We start from the raw sequence: 13,232 nt of genomic DNA, 5'->3' as shown, positions 1-13,232 counted from the left end.
GATCTTGATGGTAAAAATTACTTGCTTCCCTTTTTCCATTCATTTACATAATTAATTTAAATTCTGTCTATATCGAAACCTTTAATTACTTTTGTATTATTAAAAATGTTACTTACAATTATGCATCACTGCTATAATTTCACATTTCAGATACAGGGATTTGTGCACCTGGATTAACCTTCATAAAACTGTACTAACAGTATCTGTCTTGTTGCTAGTTAGTTTCTCCTTTGTTATATGAGCTTTTTTTTTTCTGCAATTCTCCACGTCATTGTCTAAAGTAGCCGAGTGTTGCAGTGGTGCATTGGTAGCGTTGTCGCCTCACAGCAAGAGATTCTTCCGTTCAATTCTCGGCTGGAGTGCCTTCTGTGTGGAGGCTTCATGTCCTCCCCGTGGTCGAGTGGTGTTCGAAAGACATGGGTGTGCCTTTGTTGAAGGTTGGGTGTCTGGCTGGCACCTCAGCACCGTAAAAATTTGCTGCCAATCATTAGCAGACCAGAGTTCCGCTGTGGCGACCTCTAACCGGGAAAAGCCGAAAGAAGAACCAAAACATTGTCTAAAGTAGCCATTCAGCCTTCACGACTCATTGTGCTCCTATTATAGCCCTTTTCTGTTACTGGGTAACATTTAACAGAGGAAGTACTCATCTGCTTTTGTTTTATTTATTTAACATTTGTTTATCAGGGAAGTCTGACCTAGAATGAAGCCAATTTTCAGTGGAGGCCTGGGCAGAAATGCTCCAGATGCATGTGTTTGAAATGTGGGAAGAAACTGGAGCACCCGGAGGAAACCCACACGAATGCAGGGAGGACATGCAGACTCTGCACAGAAGGCACTCCAGCCGAGAATTGAACCAGAGAGCCTCTTGCTGTGTGGCAACAATGCTACCGCTGCACCACTGTGCTGTCCCAGTTTATTAAATCCATGTTTTTTAAATCCAGGCACTTCTATTTCACATATTTAACTTGTTCAATGATAGAAGTGCTTCTTGCATGAGGAACAGCAATCCTTTCCTTAAATTAGTCAGACATAGTGGTATGATATCCACTATAATGCAGTTCCATGTTATTTGAGTGACTTTCATGCTGATGCCTCACTTCTGATAATCTATATTGGTAAAATCTCATGTTGGTTAACATATGCTTCGCCAGCCTCTCAGCTCTGTCCACTATTCTGCAATATAAAAAAATAAACAAATAAATGGTAGAAGGATCTCAATGCAAACAGATGCAGGATTTTACCATTTCTGTTTGTGAATGTAGATGCCTGAAGTTCTTACAACTCTATGTCTTGCAAAAGACCATTAGGGTAAGAGTATGCAGCTGTGAGGACTATCTAGCCTGGTCCAATAAGGATGAGCCCACAGATGTCAAGACTTCCTACCATGCTCAAATGCACTTCTGTCCAAACATGCCAGATTTCAGTGAGCTTGACTACTGAATGTCAAGGGATCTCAAACTCTGAGCCCACTGCCTCAATGTGTAGTCAAGTGGAAATTCTCTACAGCTGTGCAAAGACTTTGAGAGGTCAATGACTCTTAAATATGAAAACTGCAGATACGAAAAACGAGTACAAGCTAATGTGGTTTCTAAAGGCAGAACTGTGGCAATAGCATTTTTTTCAGATTTCTTTGTGAGTCCCTCACAGTTGATCATCAGCTCCTGGTGTTTAACTTCAATAACAAGATGAAACAAACACTACTTCTTTGCCCTGCACTAAGCCTGACCATGTTTAAGGTCAAGGGAGAGATTAAGGTGTTCCTGGACAGCACTGTGCTGCTGTCAGTGGATTGTCTATACTTAAACCCATTGCACATGCTCTGTGTAACACCTCAAGAATGGGACCTACAAAAGGCATCAGCAATGGACCACCATGGAGTTCTGCAAAGGGCTGAGGCAAGCCAGACACCCTACCCACCCACACTCTAAGGTACCAACAAATGCATGTTTTTTCAATCTGCACAAGGAAAATCAAATCTTATAAGTCTGCCCTAAGAGTGTGCGTGGACATGGCCATCTTCCCTTCTTGTGCCAACAGGGACCTGAGTCACTATTCAAACCTGAGTCACCTGGTTTACTGCCATGATTTTATCCATATATGCAACATGCGCAGGCCGACAGTATCAGCCTTTGATAGAGGGTAATGTCATAGAACTATTACACATCACCATTCATCTGAAGCAAAATGCTTAGTAGTAAGAAACTACAAAAAAAAATTCCAAAAATCGAAAACTATTTTATTGAGTGCATACATTTTTCAAGAAGAGCTGTCTTCTTTGGAATAAAAGATAGCACCTTTGGTTTGTCATTTAAGTACCAAAGTAACTACTGTTACATGATTGTTCATAAAGAAATTTATATGAAAGTTTACCAATTATTTAATAAAAATCTCTCTTTATGCCAGTACTGTTATTGAGCCCTGGAGGCTAGCTAACATTTAATATTATCTGCCATTCACATTTTCACATTATCTTTTTTATCAAAATACTGTTGAATTCAGCAAGTTTCAAATTCTGATTACAGGAATCAATACAAAAACATCTTAAACATCACACACACACACGACGAGACAGTACTGATGTTTTTGCTTACTGTTCCAAACATATGCTCATATATCCACAGCATCAGTTTCCTTTTGGTTTTGCTAACACAAAAATTGTCAGAGTTCAAACACATTGCAATGCTAAAAAAAAATCACTGTTGTAATCATGTCTTTCCTTTGTACCAAAGGATTTGTTTGCATGACTCAGACAACTTGATGGCCTTGCATTAATATATGTGCAGTACGTACTTAAATCACTTTGACAGGCAATCATAATTCTAGTACTTCTATCATTGTTTTATTGTGTTCTATTTTTAAACACATTTTTGAAATGTAAACAGTTATTTCTTTTAACAAGAAACAGCTTTATTAATTTATCATGTATAACATAAGCCACATTACATTTATATAAATGACAATAATCCATAGCAACACAATCTCAGTTGCAAACATTATACATTCTTGTGTGACACAACTGTAGCTGCAAACATTATACATCACTTTTATCATACCCAGTCATTGTTAGTCAGCCATTACATAGCTCATTCAAATCTGCATTCTTTTAAACTCGTTCCTTCCCTGCATCTATTGATCCCACAGTTCCCATTTTTTCCTATGTAATTTGCTCCAACCCTTTTCTAAAGATCCCAGTTTCAGTTGTTTTCTCTATTTTCATTACTTCTAGTAAAGCTGGTTTAGACTTGAATTTACATTTTTTAGTAATTGTTTTTTGGCAGCCATAATAATTAGACTCAGCAAGGTCTTACCATGTCTAGACAATTCCGAGTTTGTATCATAGCTCAAAAAAAATATTTCCCTAGTCACTCCAACTTGTTCACGAAGCATGTCTGACAGAGTAGTCTGCAGGGAATCTTTAAGGTCTACCAACTCATTACACTCTGAGAAAATATATTCCCAGTTACCTCCTTCTGCCTCATCACACCTCCGACATTTTCTGTCTACTTGAGAAAAAATTCTTTGAAGTTTGCTTGGAGTATAAAAATAAATTTCTTACTCACAAAATTAGGCTGTTGTCCTAGAACTTTTACCATATCCTGAATCCTGAAGAAGTTTCTAGTTTCAACTGATAATCTTTCTAATATAATTTGCATAAACACTGTGCTTAATAATCATTGCTTCATTATAAACTTTTTTCTTGCTTTTGATACACAACACAATGTGTCCTGTGGCATCCAGCATTGTAAGAAAACCCTCATCATACAGTCTTAGAAATCAATGCCCCTCAGGACCTAACCTACAAGTTCCCAAAACAAAATTCCATTGCACATGTCATTGCTTTTCATTATATGCACTAACTATGAGAATCTATTCCAACTGTCCTTAAAAAGACATGTTTTTACCTCCTATTCCACACACAACTAAAATCTTGTCTTCAGACAAGTGCTGTATAAAAATGACTAAAAGTCATCTTCTGCTCTTGGATTCTTGAAATATTGTTTACGATAAGTCACTGTGACAATAAATCTTACCTCTCCAAAATGCTGTCTCAGGAGTCAGCAACCATTGAAATAAAGGGAACCACTAGAGCAAACCCTGAAACACATAAACTGAATGACCAAACAAACAAACTTACATACCTAGTAAGTCTGAGATAGTCATTTTTTAGAATATTCCCTTTTCTACAAGGTATAGCAGTCTCTTAGTTAGTATGGATAAATTTGGAGGGCTTGCCCCCAAATTAGAGGGCACAGAGGGTTGCCCCTGCAAAAGGGAAGTTTAAAGGTGAAGAGTAATGTTTGAGATTCACTCTTCTTCTGCATTTTTAATCTTTTTTTTCTCCATGTGTCAAGTGTCAACATTTCAATAGCCCAAAGGTCACTGAGTATTGTACATAAGTGCAAATATATCTATCTATAGACATATAGATAGATAGACAGATATATAGATAGATAGATAGATAGATAGATAGATAGATAGATAGATACATAGATAGATAGATAGATAGGTAATAAAAAAGCTTATATAAATAAAATAAGTTTCTCTTGATTTTTCAACTGGGCAAGGAAATAAAGTTTTTTTTTTTAATCACACCAAAGTGCTGTTTTTTTCTTTTTATGTGAAAAACATTTATTTTGTTCAGCTGAGATATTTCATTGGTGGTTTCTGTGGTCTAGTTATAGTATAGAAGTCTAAACTAAGTATCAGTATCTCAACAGGTAGCCCACTCACCACTGGTGCTTGAAGATTGAAAAGGCTGTGGGATATATTTCCACTGCAGTTATCTGGATTAATTTTCCAGTACTGGCACTGCAGTGCAGTATATGGGGGTGTACTTCTCTCCTGACTTTGTTATTCTTAGGATTAGATGTTATACCAAGTCTCTATCTAACTAAGTTGGGGGTAGCAGAGGTGGATGCCAAAGACCCCATGGAAGTTATAGAAAAATAGTAGGGGGTGCTTTATTAACATTTACATTCATTTTGTAAAATGTAAAAACATTAAATGAATTATGTACACACTTATTTCTTTACATTCATACTTTAAATTGAATTGTTTAAAAGGTTATCAACACAAAATTACTTAACTAGACAGTCATATGTCTTTTATTCTTTTTTATATTTTCCCTACCCCCACACACTTTCTTCCATAACCATCTTCTTATTTTATACCAGTCTCTTCCCTTTTCTGGTTATATAACATATCCTCACATCTATTTTTCTCCCAGCACCAATATTGTCACATATAGTAAGTACTTCATCCCTTTTGTCCATATCACATTTCTTTACTTTATTATACTCCCCATATAATATCATATTCATGTTTATACATATAAAGACTTTTCATTTATATTCATTTTTAAATTTTATTTTTCATAAAAGTCTTTATTTTCTAATTATCCAGTTGTCGAAAAAAAGTTTTGCTTTTTCCATCTTCACTGCAATCAACACATTTTCTTTCTTCCCCTACCTTATATTTTGTATTCAGCTTAACTGGTAATTGGCCTAATAAATTACGCAGAAGAATCATGTGCATCATAAAAGTGTAAAACCTTTTTCTTCAGTCTTATAATGCCTTTTTTATCTTCTTTTAATTCCTTCCATGGCTACATAAAATTGTTTTCCAAAATTCATAGTATACCAGTCCTTTCTCATCAACCTCATTAAGTTTTAAATTCCATTATTTTATTTTATTTCCATACTTTTTTTATTTCATCCTGTCCCTTTTTACTTTCCATATATTTATTGTATTTTTTCATATATCATCGTGTGTATGTTTTATTTTTGTCTTTTTTTACTGTTCTCATTATCTAAAAATAAATGTGTTGATGCTAAATGCACCACTGGAGTTTTTAAATTCAAACCAATTTCTTCATTTTCATTATAAAGTATCCATCTTCTCACTAGGTTCAGCCTTGGACCCAAAAGGAAGCTAAACAATCACTATTAACTCTTTCTTCATTTGAATGGAAACTTATATATACCCCTCAATATGCTATTTTTTCTAACACATAAGTATTCAACACGTCTTTTTCTGAAATGATAAATAACTTTAATAACACCAAACATTTTCTTATTTGCTCCAGTATCTCTCTGTTGTGACCTATTGCACTGTCATATTTACCAAATGTCATTCCAAAAATCTTTATTTCCATTTATTTTTTTTATCTCACCAAATCCCTTACTCTTCATTTTGTTTAACTGCAGGCCAGCTTTTTAAACTGCTTTTTGATGAGTATTGCAACCTCATTAATCCATCTCTTTTTTATTAGAACTACATTTTGCATCCATCATTTCATACATGCATGCATGTCTGTACTACTTGATTCATTACTAATACAAATAAGCACATGCACATTGGGCATCCTTTTTTAACTCCTTTATTAATACTTATTTTTCCTCATTAATTCATTATCATAACTTTAGCCCATGAAATTTCACAACATTTATTAATTATATTAATGTATTTTCCTCAAACCCATATGCCTCTAATATATGACATGTTTTTCATGGCTGACTTTATTAAACACTTCAATTACATCACTATATTTTTTCAGAATCATTTCTACTACTGATTTCTTAATAATTAACATTTCTTTCACATTTCTTCCTTTTATACCATAAATCCTTTCTCCTACCACCTCATCTAATACATTCTCCATCCTTTTTGGAGTATTTTCTTAACTATTTTATAGTCAGCATTCACTAGTGCTATAGGTCTCCACTTTAGATGTCTTTTATTTCAACCTTTCTCCATATAAATTTTATGTCTCCACTACATATGTCTTTTTCCTTTATAAGTTCCTTCATCAATATTCATTTCCTTATGATACTCATAACTGATACTATCTAATCCTGACACTAATTCATCCTTTCCTTATTTTATCACCTTCTGTATTTCTTCTATTGGTTATGCCATTTTTCTAAAAATCCCTTACGTTTAAACATATTTTTTCACTTCCATTCTTTTTGCCCATCCATTTCCTCTTTTTTGTACATATTCTCGATAAAATTTTCTACCACCTCCATATTATCTCATTTGCATTTTGTTGTCTTTGTCATCTAAGATAGCATCTATCCTTCTCTCACTTTTACTTCTTTTTTAAATAAGGAAGATACCAATCTTTCTTTCCTTTCAGAAAAAAAAATCTTAGCCTGTGTAGCATCATTTCTACTTTTTCTCTGTTCTTATCTGTTTTTATACATCCCTTATTTTGTAACGGCCTTCTTCTCTATCTCCCATAGTGCTGTAAAATTTCTTTACATTTTACCTTATTTCTTTTTAACTCTTCTTTCCACTTCTAATTATATTTTTTTTACTTTTTCGTACACAACTCACCACTGTGTCCAATTTTTTATAAAATTATATTGTCACATGATCTTTCAATAATATTTATTTCTCTATCATTTCCTCCTCCTTTTTAAGCTCTGCAGTTAATCTTTTTATCCCCTTTCCCTCCTATATTTCACCATCTTCCCCTATTCAAGCCATTGCTGCTCTATGATCTGAAAATGCTGATATTTGTACTTTCATGCGATTTATTTATTTATTTTATATATTTATATTTTTTTTACCTGGGTAGTGCATTGATATCAATGCACTATTTACAGGCACATACCTAGAGAATAGGCTTATTTAAGAAATAAACAAACCTATTTTCAGTTACAAGGAAATGCTAAAAACAAATATTGATAGATAGATAGATAGATAGATAGATAGATAGATAGATAGATAGATAGATAGATAGAGATATATAGTTACAGATATGCTTCAACATTTAGTTCAAGAAGCAGTTCACAATGTCAAAACATGGATGGATCAATGGATCAATGGAATTAGCAAAGCATTATGGATAAGATGTTGTCATAATGACTGACGTGGCTTTTGCTATGGGATAGCAGCATATCATTATATAGAGAGGTATGAAAACATTAGAAGAGGCTGATGAGAATAGCTGAAGTAAATGATATCATGGGGAGAAGATAGAGAAAAGATGAGCTAAGCATGCAGAGGAAAGAAAAGTAGAAATTAGAAAAAGTGTGATAGAGATGCAAAGAGAAGAGGGAAGTAGGCTGCATGAGAGGCAGCAAGTAAAGGAATAACAAGATGAGATAAGGAAGGATGAAACAGGGATACATGGATCTGAGAGAGCTGCAGGGATCTAGTAACATGACCTGAGTGAGTGCAGCTGCACTTTGTTTGGGTGAAGACATGTTCCTTGAGTGGAAAATGCATGGTCAGTGCAGTATAGTATAGATTTTAGAGTTAGCAGAGTGGGTTGATATTGAAAGATACTCATCAAATTATATGTAGGGGTTTGTTGAAAAGTTTATGGGTGAGAGGGGGGGGCAGTGTCTCTGGAGAAAAGGCTTTGTGAATTAGTGATCCTAGTGGGAGGTTGGCTCTCAAATGTATTGGGAGCCATTTAGCTTTGGCAAGAGTTAAACAGCAGTGTTCATTATTGTAGGAGTTGGTAATGAACAAGCACATTTTATTGGAGATGGTTTGTAAAGTGGTGGAATTTTCCTTTGAGACTGCAAGTATAATCCTTAGTCATTATTCAAGTTGAGCTAAGAGTATTCCTTTGCCTATGGCAACTTTGCCTGGCTTGGAAAGAAGAGGCAATAGTTTTTTTATTTTTGCCCAGAACAGTAGTGAGTTGATCTTTTCATGTGTGTTTTGAATGTGTGGTTGAAAGTTAAGAGATTGGCCTAGCTAAATGTCAAAGTATTTTAAGGATGTGGTTCTTTTTATGGTGATATTGTTAACATCTTTAATGTTAAGGAGGCTGTATCTTTGGGGGGCTTGTTCCAAACAGCATTATTTTTGTCTCTGAGGGACTGTGTTGAAGTTTCTGCTCGAGCAGCCACTGGTTGAGGGCTGGAGGTCATCTTGGACCTGAGTTTGTATGACAGAGTAAGATTTTTTTGACTTGCAGATAACCGTATCATCTGCATAAAGAATTAGAGGTATCTGGGGATAATTAGTTGAGAGTTTTTTGATGAATATGGAAAATAGTAGAGGGGTTAAAGTGATACCCTAGGGGACTCCTTTCACAAGAAGAGCTGTTTCAGAGATGGTGATGCCTACTTTCACCTTGAAGGATCTACTAGTGTGGATGTCTATAAACCAAGGCTTTATATCATCACTAATGCATGGTTTAGTTAATTTATCGAATAGTAAATTATAGTCAGTCGGCTCAAAGATTTTTGTGAGGCCAATAAAGGTGGCTCCTGTGGGGTGCCTTAATCCATCTTGGATAGAATGTTTTCTGTGAGGGAGCAGAGAGCTGTCAAGGCACTGAGTCCAGACCAGAATCAATGTTGCTTCCTGGATAAAAGATGGCATTGATGTAAATAAGCAGTAATTTGGTTGTAGATAATTTTTTTAAGTATTTTACCTAAAGTGGGAAATATCAAGATAGGACAGTATTTTGAAGCAGTAGTTGGCTCGAGTAATTATATACCTTTAAACTATTTGCTCAGTTTCAATCCTAAAAATCCTTTTATATGTCCAGTCTCTATTCTTTCCTACTTTTAAATCTCAACATTTTATTAATCCCCTTAGCATCTTAATATCCTGTGTGATTTTTCTCTTTTCTTTCCTCATGTTACAGTTAAAATATCTTACAGTCACTTTTGACTTATCTACTAACACACAGTTTTGATTTTTTTCAAACAACTGTTTTTTCTCTGTCATATTAGTGTATTCATATATCACTATTAATTGTATATATATATTTATCAGTACCCATCCTGGTACTTCTATTATTACATTGTAAATTCTTATTTCTTCATGTTTTATAAGAAATCCAGTTCCAGAACATGTCCCATTTCCTACTGTCCAAGCATTTGCAGCATGCTGAATTTTTAAATCCTTAACATCTATTGTTACACACACTTCCCAACCCTCAGTCCATACATTTCTTTCATCACATATTCTTTTAACGTCATGTACTTCACTGCATAGTGAATAAAAAAGGTTTTAACTCATGCTGATCCATATCTGAAGTCATAAATTGCACATTATACAATGACTGGCCATTAAGATTCCAAAATGAGCAAGCTGATTGGTCAGCCCAACCAGTGTGCTTGTTGTAAATCCGAGCATATACCAGTGGAAAAAGATCCGGTCATCCAGACTTTTTTCCGTTGCTATATGCCATAAAAATTTCACTTTCTTTCCCTTAAAAAAAAGAAAACATAAATAAACTTCCAAAGCAGGACACTTCATAGGTTCATAGGATCATAGGTTTATACTAGGCTATCTGCCCCAAGGCATTTATAAGCCTAGCCTTATATGAAAATACTGTACCCATTAGTTTGTTGTGCCTCTGTCCAGCAGTGACACAGAGATGATTCCATCCACAGGTCAAGATTTCTCTTGAACAGAGCCAGCGAGGTGCTCTGCCTCACATGGACCGGGACTCTATTCCACAGCATAGGGAGTATCTGAGTGATAAATCTATCCCTCCAGCACATCCTATTTATATCCATGCTAAGGTTTAAGTCGCTTGCTCTAGTGGTTTTGGTGGATTTGGATTTTTAGAGGTGGAGCATGTCCATTAATTCCGGGTTGGACATGGCCTTGTATGTCAGGCACATGTCACCTCTGAGCAGATGGTATGCGACTGAATAGAGCTGGAGTTTCTTCAATCTGGCAGCATATGACAGATTTTGGAGTCCCTTTATCCTTTTGGTGAGAAACTTTTGGGGTCTCTCCAATTGCTGCACATGTCAGATACATCCCGAATGGGGCATTGTACTCGATCATTGGTCTGATAAGTGAAGAGTACAGGGGAACAATGACCTCACTAGATCTGGATGTGAATCCCTTCATGATCAAGTGGGCAATGTAGAAGGTCTTTCTAATCACTTTAGCAACGTGAGTGTCAAAAGAAAGGCCACTGTCAACCTGGGTCCCCAGGTCCCTGATAACCTCTTCTGTGCTTAGTGGATTGCCACCTATATGGTAGCTTGGGGTTACCTTGTTTTTGTATGACTATACATTTTTTGGCGTTTAACTTCAGGCCATGGCTCTGGCACCAGCTAACTGTTTCTGTGAGTCCCTTCTGAAGGATATCTGTGTCCGATGCACTTTCCACTTGCAAACTTTGTCAGCCAAAGTCCTCCCATGTTGGCCTGTACTTCTGAGAAGTAGATGCCGAACAATAGGGGCCAAGGATCGAGCCCTGTGGGACACCACTTGTGACCGGCTTGGAGTCTGACATAGCGCCAGCAACTCTAACCCTGTGGGTTCTGTTTTGCAACCCATCTTGTGACATATGGGTTTACATTTAAGCTGGTAAGTTTTCTACAATACCCGAATGGGGTATTGTGTCTGCAAGGTCAAGGTAGGCTGTATATACTGCCTTTCCCTCATCAATGGCCTTGGTGACTGTTTAAGTTCAAAGGCATGATCTTCCATTAAGTAGGTCGGGTCCAGTGTCTGCAAGTCCCCTATATCTTTGTTTATGAGCTCCATTATGATCCTCTCCATAGGTTTGCAGACTAGACTTGTTAAACTTATGTAATTACCAGGGTCCGTAGAGGCACCGCCTTTGTGGAGTGGGACCACAGATCCTGTGGTAAGGCTGAGATTAAACAGCTGCCTTATGTGCGGGTTTAATTCCTCATTTATAGCACACAGCTGGGGACACCATTCGGTCCCATTGATGTTGTGTTTTAGCTTTAGAGAGAGCAGCTTTCACCTTTTGAGATGTCTGGGAGGCTACACTCCGCTGGGATAGTTATCTCTCCTTTAGGGGAGGAGAGGGGTGTGAAGTTTGCACTGAACCTGTCTGCCAGTATGTTGGCAATGTCTGTGGGTTCAGTGATTTTTGTATCATTTTGGACTAATTCTGAGCATATCTGGGAGTTTCCACCCAGGTTCCTAACATAGCTGAAAAAGGCCTTATGATCGTCCTTTGAATCCATGGCAATTTTTCTCTCAAAATTGGCCTTAGTTGATTTAACTTGAAATGAACGAGAGAGATGGGACAGACAAAAATAAAAGAATAATCAGATACATTATGAAAAACTAGAGAAGCTTACCTGATTATCCTTTTATTGTCTATGTCCCATCTATCCCGTACCTTCAAAGTGTCCCAGTATCTTAAAAAAGAAAAGAAAATGAAAAAAAAACAGCAATGGAGATCTTCCTTTCTCCGTTGCTTTCTATATACAGCACCCATCACACAGCACTGATGTATTGCATAAGCATGGGAGGAAAAGTCCCATGCGCATGCACAGTACATCAAAAAAGCAGTTGGATATCCATGGAAAGTGGAGGAACAACACAGAGCCATCATACAATGACATTATTTAAGAAAAGTAAGTAATTATTTCTTAAACAATGTTATTGTATAATTGCAATAATGGTTTCCTTGTTTAATCACTTGGGCCTCACCCTCGTGATTAAACCACACCAACTGTGGGTAAATCATCAATATACCACACTAACATCATCAGTTATCGCTATATTAAATATTATTTCCATGGTGTTACTTTATTTATTTATGTATTTGTTTATTTATTTTTCATTTTCAGTCTTGCATTTTTCAAGCCAGTTAAAGCTTTTTAATGTAATTTCAAACACATTTTCAGCTTCCAAATGAATTAATGCTTTTATGTCTTTAATGTTAAATCCTAGTAACAAAATACTATCCATGATGTCATAACTGCTTATAGTACCACTACTTTTAATTGTTTTTCTTACCACTGGTTGTCTTCTCTGTGGCTTTAAAGAAACTGTAAATGTTTGCCCCTTTTGGTTCCTTCATCCACTCTTCCTTGCATTGCTGCATCTGCATAACTTCTTTCTTATAACAAAAAAACTACTGCAGTGGTAAACCCTGAAAACTGGCTTCTCCACCGGCTGAGAATACTTTTATTGTTTTTCCTTCACCAGTCGTGGCTTGTGTTTCCAGTAACTCAATTTCTTCCTGTAATACTCTCTACACCATATCACTCCACTATGCCTCCTGCCCTTCATTTGGCTCTGCATATTTTCCCAAGTCTACCAGCACTTTTGTCTCCATATTCCATTTTCCAACTCTGTAACAGTTATTTTATCTCCTCCTCTTTCCTTCAGTAAGTTTCTTCCTGCTACTCTCTCTCATGCTCTGTTTCATTCTCCTCCAACTTGGAATTCCTGTAACTCCAGCACCACCTAGCAGTTCCTAAGTGTGCTTCACTTCCTCCCCACCAAAGAGTACAATAGGTTTCCTGGTG

This window comes from Protopterus annectens, chromosome 1.part1 (genome assembly GCF_019279795.1).
Source record: "Protopterus annectens isolate FY-2018-M chromosome 1.part1, PAN1.0, whole genome shotgun sequence".
NCBI classification, from domain to species: domain Eukaryota; kingdom Metazoa; phylum Chordata; order Ceratodontiformes; family Protopteridae; genus Protopterus; species Protopterus annectens.
The sequence above is the reverse complement of the archived record's forward strand: the minus strand, read 5'-3'. Positions refer to the sequence as shown.